Source organism: Armigeres subalbatus, chromosome 2, assembly GCF_024139115.2.
Source record: "Armigeres subalbatus isolate Guangzhou_Male chromosome 2, GZ_Asu_2, whole genome shotgun sequence".
NCBI lineage: Eukaryota > Metazoa > Arthropoda > Insecta > Diptera > Culicidae > Armigeres > Armigeres subalbatus.
Window position 1 is genome coordinate 271,467,005 of NC_085140.1, and position 10,324 is coordinate 271,477,328.

Below are 10,324 nucleotides of genomic sequence, written 5' to 3' on the forward strand. Positions count from 1 at the left end.
AAAATGAAATACAGTAATTCGGTAGAATAATTTACCGATCTACTCCGTATTATGAAAATCTACCAGACTTGTCAAAAAATATACCGATCGGTCAGTAAAATATATTCGAGCTACTGAGTGCTCGGTAAGCTTTTCACCGAGCTCTCTGTTTTCGGCCAACAAGCGTGAAGCTTGATGTGACGCCATGTTTCTTTTCAATCAGAATTCAGAAGCGGCTGACTTCGGTACTGTTGGATTTTAAGGATACATGTAAGTAAAAGCGTTAATTATTGCAACTTTTGGCAATGTTTCATTTGCTTTCTATAATTATAATTTCTGAATTTTCAGCTAATTGTATCCCCATCACTTGTACGAGTATCCCCATCACTTGTACGATGAGGATTTTTTCATAGCGGATCAGGGGAAGCAGCAGACATGAGTGACCGCAAATTGTGATAAATAGGCCGGAGTGACTACTGCGTAATCGTCGGCTGCACGTCATCAACCACCTCGTCTTCTCATAACCATCGGATCACTTTCTATGATTTTATTCAAAGGGTAATTGTCCGTCAACAGTAGTCCGATTTTCTCGGTTTTTCACGACGGCTGATGCAATTTATGATTCATTCGTCTGCTCCATGTACCAGAAATGCTTTGCAGCATTTTTAAGACTTCAAAATCTAAAATATATTGATGTTGTTCGAATTGGACAGAAATAAATAATTGGTTGAAATGAAATTGCTTGTGTTTTCTTTTTTAATAATAAGTTTCAGTACAATTTCCATTTTATTCGCTTGTTTGGGATACAAAAGTGTGCTCTATTTTTACAGATCAACCCGCATTTTGTTTTACCGAGTACTCAGTAACCTTTACAGTTCTACTCGGTAATTATTGACATTTCACTAGCTTAGAAGCTGAACCGAGCACTCGGTAATCAAAATTGATTACCGAGGTGACTACCGAGAGCTCAGCTGTTGAGAAATCGGTAATTCGTTAACCGAACCCGGCAAATAAATTTAAGTGTGTAGTTCGCGTGGAGAATGCTAGACTGAATTTTGAATAGGTCGTATGTAACAAATTTGGATATTTCGAGCTTATTACGTTAAAAGATAGAGAATATACAGTTCCTTCCATGAAAAAAAAATTGTGCCGATATTTTAATATTTTAATAAAATATTATTTCGAAACATTTCGACGTAACTGATGAATCCTCCTATAGAACGAAAATCGATCATTCGACCTATTGTCAAAAAAAGCCTTTTCGACAAAAAATGCCGAAATTAAAAATTCCGTGTATACGACCTTTTGTCAAAAAAGGTCGCATGTACCGAAAATGTCAAATGCAAATAAACATCACATACGACCCTTTGTTGACAGCAAATATATTATATTAACAATATGGTTCACTTCGAGCTTTTCCATACAACGAAATGGCGAACCTTTTGCCGGTGATAACAACATCATCTAGCGAGCAAAGAGGAATCTAAACGTGTTTTCTTCTTGTTTATTCTAGCTAATCTTCCTGCCAATTTACAGTGACAGTCATACTGTTGAAAAGTTTTCATACGACACTGCAGGGATGTCCATACTTTTCTGAATAAATCGATCATCAACAGATCGATTTTTTTTCTTTTACACTTTCGATAATACAGGAAAATAAATTGTGATCCGACTGCTCCAATAGAAGCTGTTCCGCATACAAGAAAATGCTTGCGGCGCGTTAGAAAATATTGATTAAATTTCTTTTGAGTCGAAAATAATTGCAAGCATTAGCTAGTATTTCGCAAGATTTTTTATCCATAGTTGCCAGCATCCAAGTGCTAACATATATGCGTGGAAAGCAATGTTTAGTTTTTAATAAACCACCAGAAATTTGCATCACATGCAGGTGTTCTCAACAGCTTTTACTTTTCTCGAAAAATGTATTTGATGTTAGTTAAACAGAAAGGTTTTCGCAACTTCACCTGCCAAAAAATGCCAAAAAAAATCCGAGGGGGGATGACAAAATAGTCCTTAAATATTTGTATCGGCCTTAAAAGAAATAATTTGGACTCAGTGGCCAAACTTAGTTTTATTATAATATTGCATTATTTACAGCAATTCAAGCAATTTGGAGTGCTTTGCTTCTTAACTGTTCAAACTGATCGATTTTTTTTTGGAAAAAATGCTTTTTCAGGATTGGTCATGTTAGGCAGGTGGTGGCCAAAACCGGTACAATTACCATCTATCAAAATCAAATTGATTCATTAACGAATTCCCCCCACAAGTACTTGAATTATTTTCTACGTTCGTATATGTTTAAACCGTGTGATCAATTTGGTTGACTGCAAACTGAATAGCTAGTTTGCAGTCAGCCAAATTCCGAATTTTCATATTGCGTTTTAGTTAGTTTCACGAACCCGTCTTTACTCAAAATTTTCATTTAGGTTTTACTGTCCTACTGTCAAATTTCAGCTGGATTACTGCCACATTCTAAATAAATTTGAGTGCGATTGTGTTGGTTTTTCACGGCTGTTGTATTTTGTGTTCATATCCTACCATGATTCAATCAGAAAAACAATCTTAGAAATGTGAGTTAAAAAGTGACAAGGGATATTTCAAATAATTTTGTAAATAAACAGATGAAAAAATAGATTCAAAATGTTTCATATTTGTAAATTTATTGAGTATTTTCAGAGGGTGATATCATTTTTTTTTCTCAGTAAAAATTAGGGTATCCAATCATGGTTTAAACCAAATGGCGGGTTTCAGATGAGCCGTCAAAACAAAGTTGATTTATTTCATTAAAGGGACATGTTACAACTGCGATTTCTAGTTTATATGGAAGCTTAGTTCATTATCTTTCTAAAAACATCCTGGGTGCACATATTTATGCTTAGTTTCACTGAAAGAAATTAATAATTATATAACTTTGATTCGTACCATGGTTTGAACTACACTGTTCATGGTTTGAACTAAATTCGTACCATGGTTTGAACTACTGCAGCAGCCAGCAGCTCCTAAATATAATACTAATCACATGCATGAAACGCTGAGGAAATCTATAGAAAAGCAAATTTGTTATACTATTCATCTTCTCGCATTAGATTAGTAACTCGAAACGTGTGAAAATCGTCTAAATTATCAATATGAAAATTGCGATTTTTCATATTGTTCATATTGAAACGTAAACAAAATGCTCCAGTTAGGCGCATGCAGCGCTCCTAGCGGACAGCAGCTTCAAGATCAAGCTCAAGTTTACGAGCTTTTTGAAATTATGACACTGACAGGGGGGATTTAGCGCAAATTCAGGACGTTTTTAAATCGCTCCATTTTATTACTTAAACAATATGTACGAATGTTTAAATAAACTCTATCACTTCCAGTATACCTAAATATGCCATTCATACTGTTTTAGGTTCATTTCCTGCCAATGAGATGGTAATTTCTACAGATTTCAAAATGGTTCAAACCATGATACGCTTTTCACTAGTTCAAACCATGATTGGATACCCTAATAATAAATAATTATTTTCTTAGCTTGTCACTAAGTTAACCAAAATGTTCATCGGGAGTTGATAAACGGATGATAAGCCGTGCAGACAAAATGTCATTCGACTATCCTGCCCATGATCACATAGTTGACGTATAAGCCAAAATGACCAAAACACACTTTTTTGCGGATATGGATTCTTCGTACGATTATACATATGCTCCATAGAAAAATATTCATGTTTTGTTCTGAAACATTAGAGTTATGGCGATAATTGTTTTTGAAAAAATGGTCATTTGATCGCATAAGTTGACGTACCTCCATTACCTGCTGCAATATGGAGCAAAAACCTGTCTCATATTTTTTCGACATTCACAATCCACTAATTAAGCACAACAGAGGTTTTCGTTTAACCACAGATAACAGATATTAAGGCTAGAACAAATTTTATTGAAAATCCTGTGTAAACTTTTGAATTGATATACGTTGGCCCACTACTGCCATCTACTCAACTGATTGCGGCAGTAGAGTAGAGTGGGGCAAGAGTACGCACTTAGTTTTCAATCGATCATGTGGCCCTTATGAAGCAAGCTTCTGCATATCAAATCAGTGTCGATGATTCATATACTCTTCCTTTATGTTACCCAGTGGAAAAAAATATTCAAATTATTGAGATTCGTTTTAGTAGAACCCTTATTGCAAGACAAGTGAAAAACGCACTCTTACCCCACTGGTGGGGTAAAAGTGCGCATCAAGTGGGGTAAGAGTACGCATTTATCCAATCATGTGCTTTAAGTATATATTAACACAAATAAGAGTTAATAACATTTAATTGATGTTTAATGAGCATATATTAGGGAATGTTTAAAGATTACGTAACTCTTAAAGGGGGAGTGGGTCCTAAAAATGTGCACTTTCATACGAAAAACCATTGTTTTTATATATATACAAAAAACTACAGAGGTAAAAATATATATCAGATTTCGCAAGGCGTATACAAATGCATTTTCCTTAAAGAAAGTCTACCAATCACGTAACGTAAAATTTGGCTATTTTATCCCCCTCCCCTATGTTTAACTATTTGTATGAATCCTCTAAAAATTATATGGATCGTCACATATCTCACAACCCCTCCCAGCTAAACGTTGCGTAATTTATGAATGTTTCTTTTAATTAAATGAAATTATCATTCAGATGAAATTGTGTTTTCGTACTATGTATAGGTGTAGAACAAGTCCTAATACAATTTCATTATTTCGCTTCAGTGCATTGTTCGCTAAGTCCTTTCAAACACCGAATTACTTCAACTTATTCTAAAAACTTGTGATAACTCCGAATTCTGTCCCTTTTTTCTTAGTTGTGGATCTTTACGCTTTGGAAGAAGTCTTATTTCGGCAGGAGATACGGGTTTGACACCATAGCTTGAAGATTCATATGCGTACTCTTGCCCCACCGGTCCCTGCGTACTTTCACCCCACAGTCCCAAAAATTATTCAAGTAATGGTTTTGACTTCTTGGAAAACCAACCGGATTGGTGTTCTGTACCATAAAGTACTCTATACAATAGGTTATCGAAATGGTATAATGTTCACCTGATTGAACGTATATATGGTAATGGAATACTAGTTGCGGAAATCCAATTATTTTTAGCAAAATGATCGAAAAGTTGTCTTACTCCATATCTCCCTTGTTGTTTATTCAAATCGCTTACAATTACACATGATAATAGTTGGCCAGAATACCTGTCAAACTGATGCAGTGCTGTTAGTTTATCTTTTTCTATTACTTCAAAAAGTCGAAAACGTACTCTTACCCTACGCGCACTCTTGCCCCACTCTACTACATACGGACGCAGCTGATTAACAACCTTCGAACGCAGCCAATGCATTTGACAGCCGCATTCGGGCTGCGTTTTCAATAACAATGATCCTTGCGCCATCTCCAATCGATTGCCAAACGCGGTCACAATTTAGGATACATTTGAATCAACGGTTGCGGATGTTTACACACGTATCGGATGCCAGCCTCAATGTCTGTTATCTGTGGTTTAACTTTGTCGTATTTCAGGACTACTTTATGATTTGGGCGTAACTGATTTTGTAATCAAAGATTAATATGCAAGTTCCTGCTAAAGCAAGCATTTCTTGTGAAATCCACGGTATAATCCGGCAAAATAAGTTTTCATCCATCGAGGTGTAGCTCTGGCGATAAACGTTTACATTCATTTGAATCAATAAAATAATGTTTGTTTGCTAAATATTGTGGCAAAAGTTTTGATTTAAGACAATCGCGATCATTCAAAAGGAAGTATAATATAAAAGCAGAATGAAAATCCATTAATTTGTAACACAATGATTGGCCATTTGTGTCACACTTTTTTAGAAGCATATCAAAATTGTGTATGGGAAATCATACTTATCTAAATCCCCATTCCTCCTCTAAAGTGTGGTAATTTATGGGTATTTTCTAAAAGTGCATATCAAAGTCAAAATCATTTTTTGCGTGGCAGGAGAGGTCTGCCACTGAGGACTTAACACACAAGAATTAGTGCGTGTTAAATGGTTTTTTATTTGTACCTCAGCTTGATAATATTGGTATGTTTATTTCGAGCACATTTACCGGGAAGGATCCTAATATATTCCTCGGTTGTTATTTTATTTTTACAATTGCAATGCAATTCTTATTCATTATAAAACATGATATGGATTTTGATGTAGGATTCAAAAAAACAGGCAAAAATATCAACAAAAAATGCACCGAAGTGTTATTTAAATATCAAGATGTGTTTTGGATAAAAACAAACTAATAGCTCGAGATATTAATCACTTCTTCCAAATACCATTAACTAATAACCTCATGATATTTCATAGCAAATTTGAATATTGTCGTCTGATATTTTGTGCTTTTATATCCTACATATAAATCAGGACCATATCTCATTTTGCAATCTAATCACAATTGATTTACTTCTAATTCTCGTCTACTCGGGTTTTTCAAAATAGGGATTGGAACCATGTTTGCTTTAAATTTGGTTGGAACGAGTGCTTTGGCCAATACATGAAAAAGGGTAACTGCTTGCACACTTGTTACAGAACCATTCTAATGCTGTAATAGTGCAAAAAAAACCGTACGGTACTGGTTTGCAACACGAACTCTTCCACACATAATTTTATCTTTACCACACAATTTTAATTTTCACGGAAAGAGCTATCCGAAAAACCTTTCCCGGAAACTTGAACTTTTCAAAAGATTTCCCTTCTTCAATCAATAAATCGTTGGAACTAACTACAATTATTCTTGGCCTGGTTTTTACGCCATGTTATGGGAACAAACATTTCACAAAACGTTTGTTTGATCGCATAAACTGTCGTATGCATATTTTGACAACTTCAATCAAAGGAATAATAATTAATTCCCCGCGGCCTTAAAATAACAACTAATATTGTCATTTTGGCCAGATTAGTTCATGTATTTTGTTGATTGATATGATGATTCGGGTAAAATTATTAAAAATGCGTTTTCCCAACATCGAAGGTGTTGGTTGTTACGTCAACTATGAAATCATGGGCAGTGTAGTTAAAATGACTTTTTCTGTCCGTTTGGGAAGTATCAATTTGAAAAAGACATTTTTATATTATATCGTACAGCTCATGCATTTTTACTATTCACATATATGGATTGTACGAGCATTTAGTTCAGATTACGAGCTTGTGACATGTCTTTGTATTTTCTTGCTGACATTTGACGTGATTCATCATGATTATCATGATAACACTACTTTTGTCGATAGTTAGAAAATTATGTTTTTTCTGTGACTTTTTTTATTGTCAAATTTCCCAAAGAACCGTATTATTTGATGCCTTTAAATATTTTTAAAATTAAAACAACAAAAAATTAAAAATATATGGCAGCCAAACGAGCTGCAGAATTGGGCCAATGTAAGATGAAAACCGGCAAAAAAGTGGGAGAACAGAGAGCGAGTATAAAACGATGAATGCAGAATATTAAGTATTAACTTCAACAGCAACCTCTTAGCTTTCCAAATGTTTCACCGTGTATCGATATGGTGCACCGGCGGTTCAACGCGCAACATCTAATTTGTTATACATATTAGTAAAAAAATGTCTACCAAATTTTGATTTTGACATTTGATTTTCCGTTGGTATTCGATTAACTTTAATCGATTATGTGCACAGTAAAACATAAGACATCCCTATTTTTTGTTGTGATGACATTTTGAAGTGTGTGTGTTTACCGATCCTCATATTTTGGGTAGTTTCGTTTCAGCGTGTATCGATCCTTTTGGGCACGGATGGCGCCACATGCGGTGTCGCCAAAATTTCGTGAGAGTGAATCATATTGTTAATATAGTATATTTGTTGACAGGCTGGGAATTTTGTTTTTTAAATTATTTTGATGTTTTTTCAATTAAAAGTATTATTATAATCATGGTATTCGGTTAAGTATCCAGTACGCCACGGATTGGTCGAAGATTGTGACGACGGAACGCTTCCTGAAGCAGTGCCGAACTATATAGAAGACATCAGTTTTTGTTGACAGAGTTTCCTCTAAACATACCGGAGAACAGTGAATACACGGCGGAGATTATGTGCGAGACCTTCACCGCGTACCGGGGTCTGTATATCGCAGTGCAGGTGGTTCTGGCGCTGGCAGCTAGTTGGGTGTCTCGTCCGGCAGAGGAAAGAATGCTGATGGGAATTGTTGCGACAGTGTGACGCACGTGATTCCTGTGGCCGAGGGCTACGTCATGGGATAGTCCACCTAGCACATTTCAAACGCTGGTGGGAACATCACTTCTTCTGTTCAGAGCTTCCTTTATGAGCATGAGGTTGGAATATACCTGGAACAGAGCATCGAGACGGCCAAGCTGATCAAGGAATGGTTTGGATTCATCTGTCTGAACATCGCAAAGCAGCCATTCGGGGTCGAGGTCGGGTACGAACGATTCCTTGGAACAGAAATATTCTTGTCCAACCCGGACTACACGACACCACTGTCGGAGATTGTCGACACGATTCATCAGAACTGCCCGATCGATATGCGGCGGCCTTGTATAATAACATTGTTTTGAGCGGTGAGTCGACCATGTTCAGGGATTTCGGTCGAAAGGCTTCAGCTTAACATCAAACGTAGAGTAGATGCTCGGTTAAGAATTACTGAGAACTTGACCGAGGGATGAATCAAGACTAAATCAATTGAGTTTCGATGATTTCCCATCATATGCAATAATACGTGGTTTGGCAAAAGTATGTTGGCCTCAACGGTGCAATTTTACCAGGTATGTCATATGAAAGTCGCCTATGGAATGTACGATCCGGGCATTTGTCGTCACAATCCCGTATTTGGCACCATGACATAGTTTTGTCCCCAAAGGTCTGTCGACGTTTCTTCTGCTGCTACTATTTGTCTAAATCTGTCTCATTTTCTGGGCATGAGGTGACATCTCAACACTATGTATTAAAAATTATTTTATAACCTATAAGAGCATTACACTGCCGTGAATCGCATATCTGTCCCATCTTTGCTGGGCTTCCTATTCATATGGGACAAATATGCGATTCACGGCAGTACAGGTGAGAAAACATTTGCTTATTTTTAAATATCTTGGCTGTGCATATGCACAGCATATGTTTCGAAATGGACAAATTGATATGAAATTTGCGAAAAAGAATCCACGTGTCTTGGAGAGACTCGAACCCTCAACCTCCTACTATCTAGATAGGCGTGATAACCCCTACACAACAAGACCACTTAAAGGTCACGTTTGCGGAAAAACCATCAGAATCCGAGTACCAACCTCCACCGCGGTTAGCTGTCTTTTTTGCAAATTGAATATCTTTCGGATACTTGATTTGCCCAATCTCCACATGTGCTTTACTGTTGTATATCCACAGTTGTATATCTGTTGTATATAGTACGGCCGAGTTGCCGAATAATATGAAATTAATTGTTATTTAAAGAAAAAGGAAGTATCTTCGACAATGCCGGTAACACGCTTATCGATCTGAAGTTTTTGGGTTGTGTGGGATTGGGAAGTTTCGGAATTGGTGTTTGACTTTTTCCTCCAGTTTGATGGGAAGGTATTCGTTTCAATGATCGAGTTGAAAAGATGACAGAGAGCAGGTAAGACGGAAGGGCATAGGAGTTTAATGAAAGAGATTGGTATTTCATCAAGCCCGGCAGCGTTGGTATCAAATATCCAAGCAAATATCACATTGTTGAATATATTTATCGAATTCGTTAATGTATTCAGATTTAGTATGATACTATGCGCAACTACTAAGCGGATGAGTTTGAATTCGTACTTTATGGAATATTCCTTCTAGATAAAATATCGAAGTACTCGTCAGCATCTTTGGGCAAATTATGCTAGGAATTGGTCCTTCTGCTAGATGAATGAAATAGGAGAGGTTTCTGACCACAAAACCACGGAAGGACTAAAGTTTTTCTGTAAACTTGCATCGGCTTATTGAATTATGAATTTATTTTATGAATTATGAAATGCCATATACGAATATGAAATATGCCAATATCAAATCATGCGTCGTACTATAGTCGGTTTGGAATTAGTTGACGAGACAATCTGCTAGGCCCTCCGTTGAACAGTAGGTCTAATACCCGGTGCCGGTGACAACGGGGTGGATACTGTCGCATGTTGTAAATTCTGTAAACGGTGATGAAAATTTATGTTAGTACTAGTACATACGGAAATTGTTCAGTTTAAGTTCACAATTTTTAGCTAATAGGTTTTTATTTTCATTTTCATAACTCGTACACTAAACATGCTTGGTTTAGAAAACCAATTCAGAATTGAGTTGCACATGCGGATCACGAAGAAAATCAAACTTCCTA

General features: G+C 36.3%; 1 pseudogene; it reads left to right on the top strand.

Annotated features, from left to right (window-relative positions):
* Window positions 1–7,903: 7,903 nt before the first annotated feature.
* LOC134209725 (actin-related protein 3-like) lies at window positions 7,904–8,831 on the top strand (annotated as a pseudogene).
* The last annotated feature ends 1,493 nt before the right edge of the window (window positions 8,832–10,324 follow it).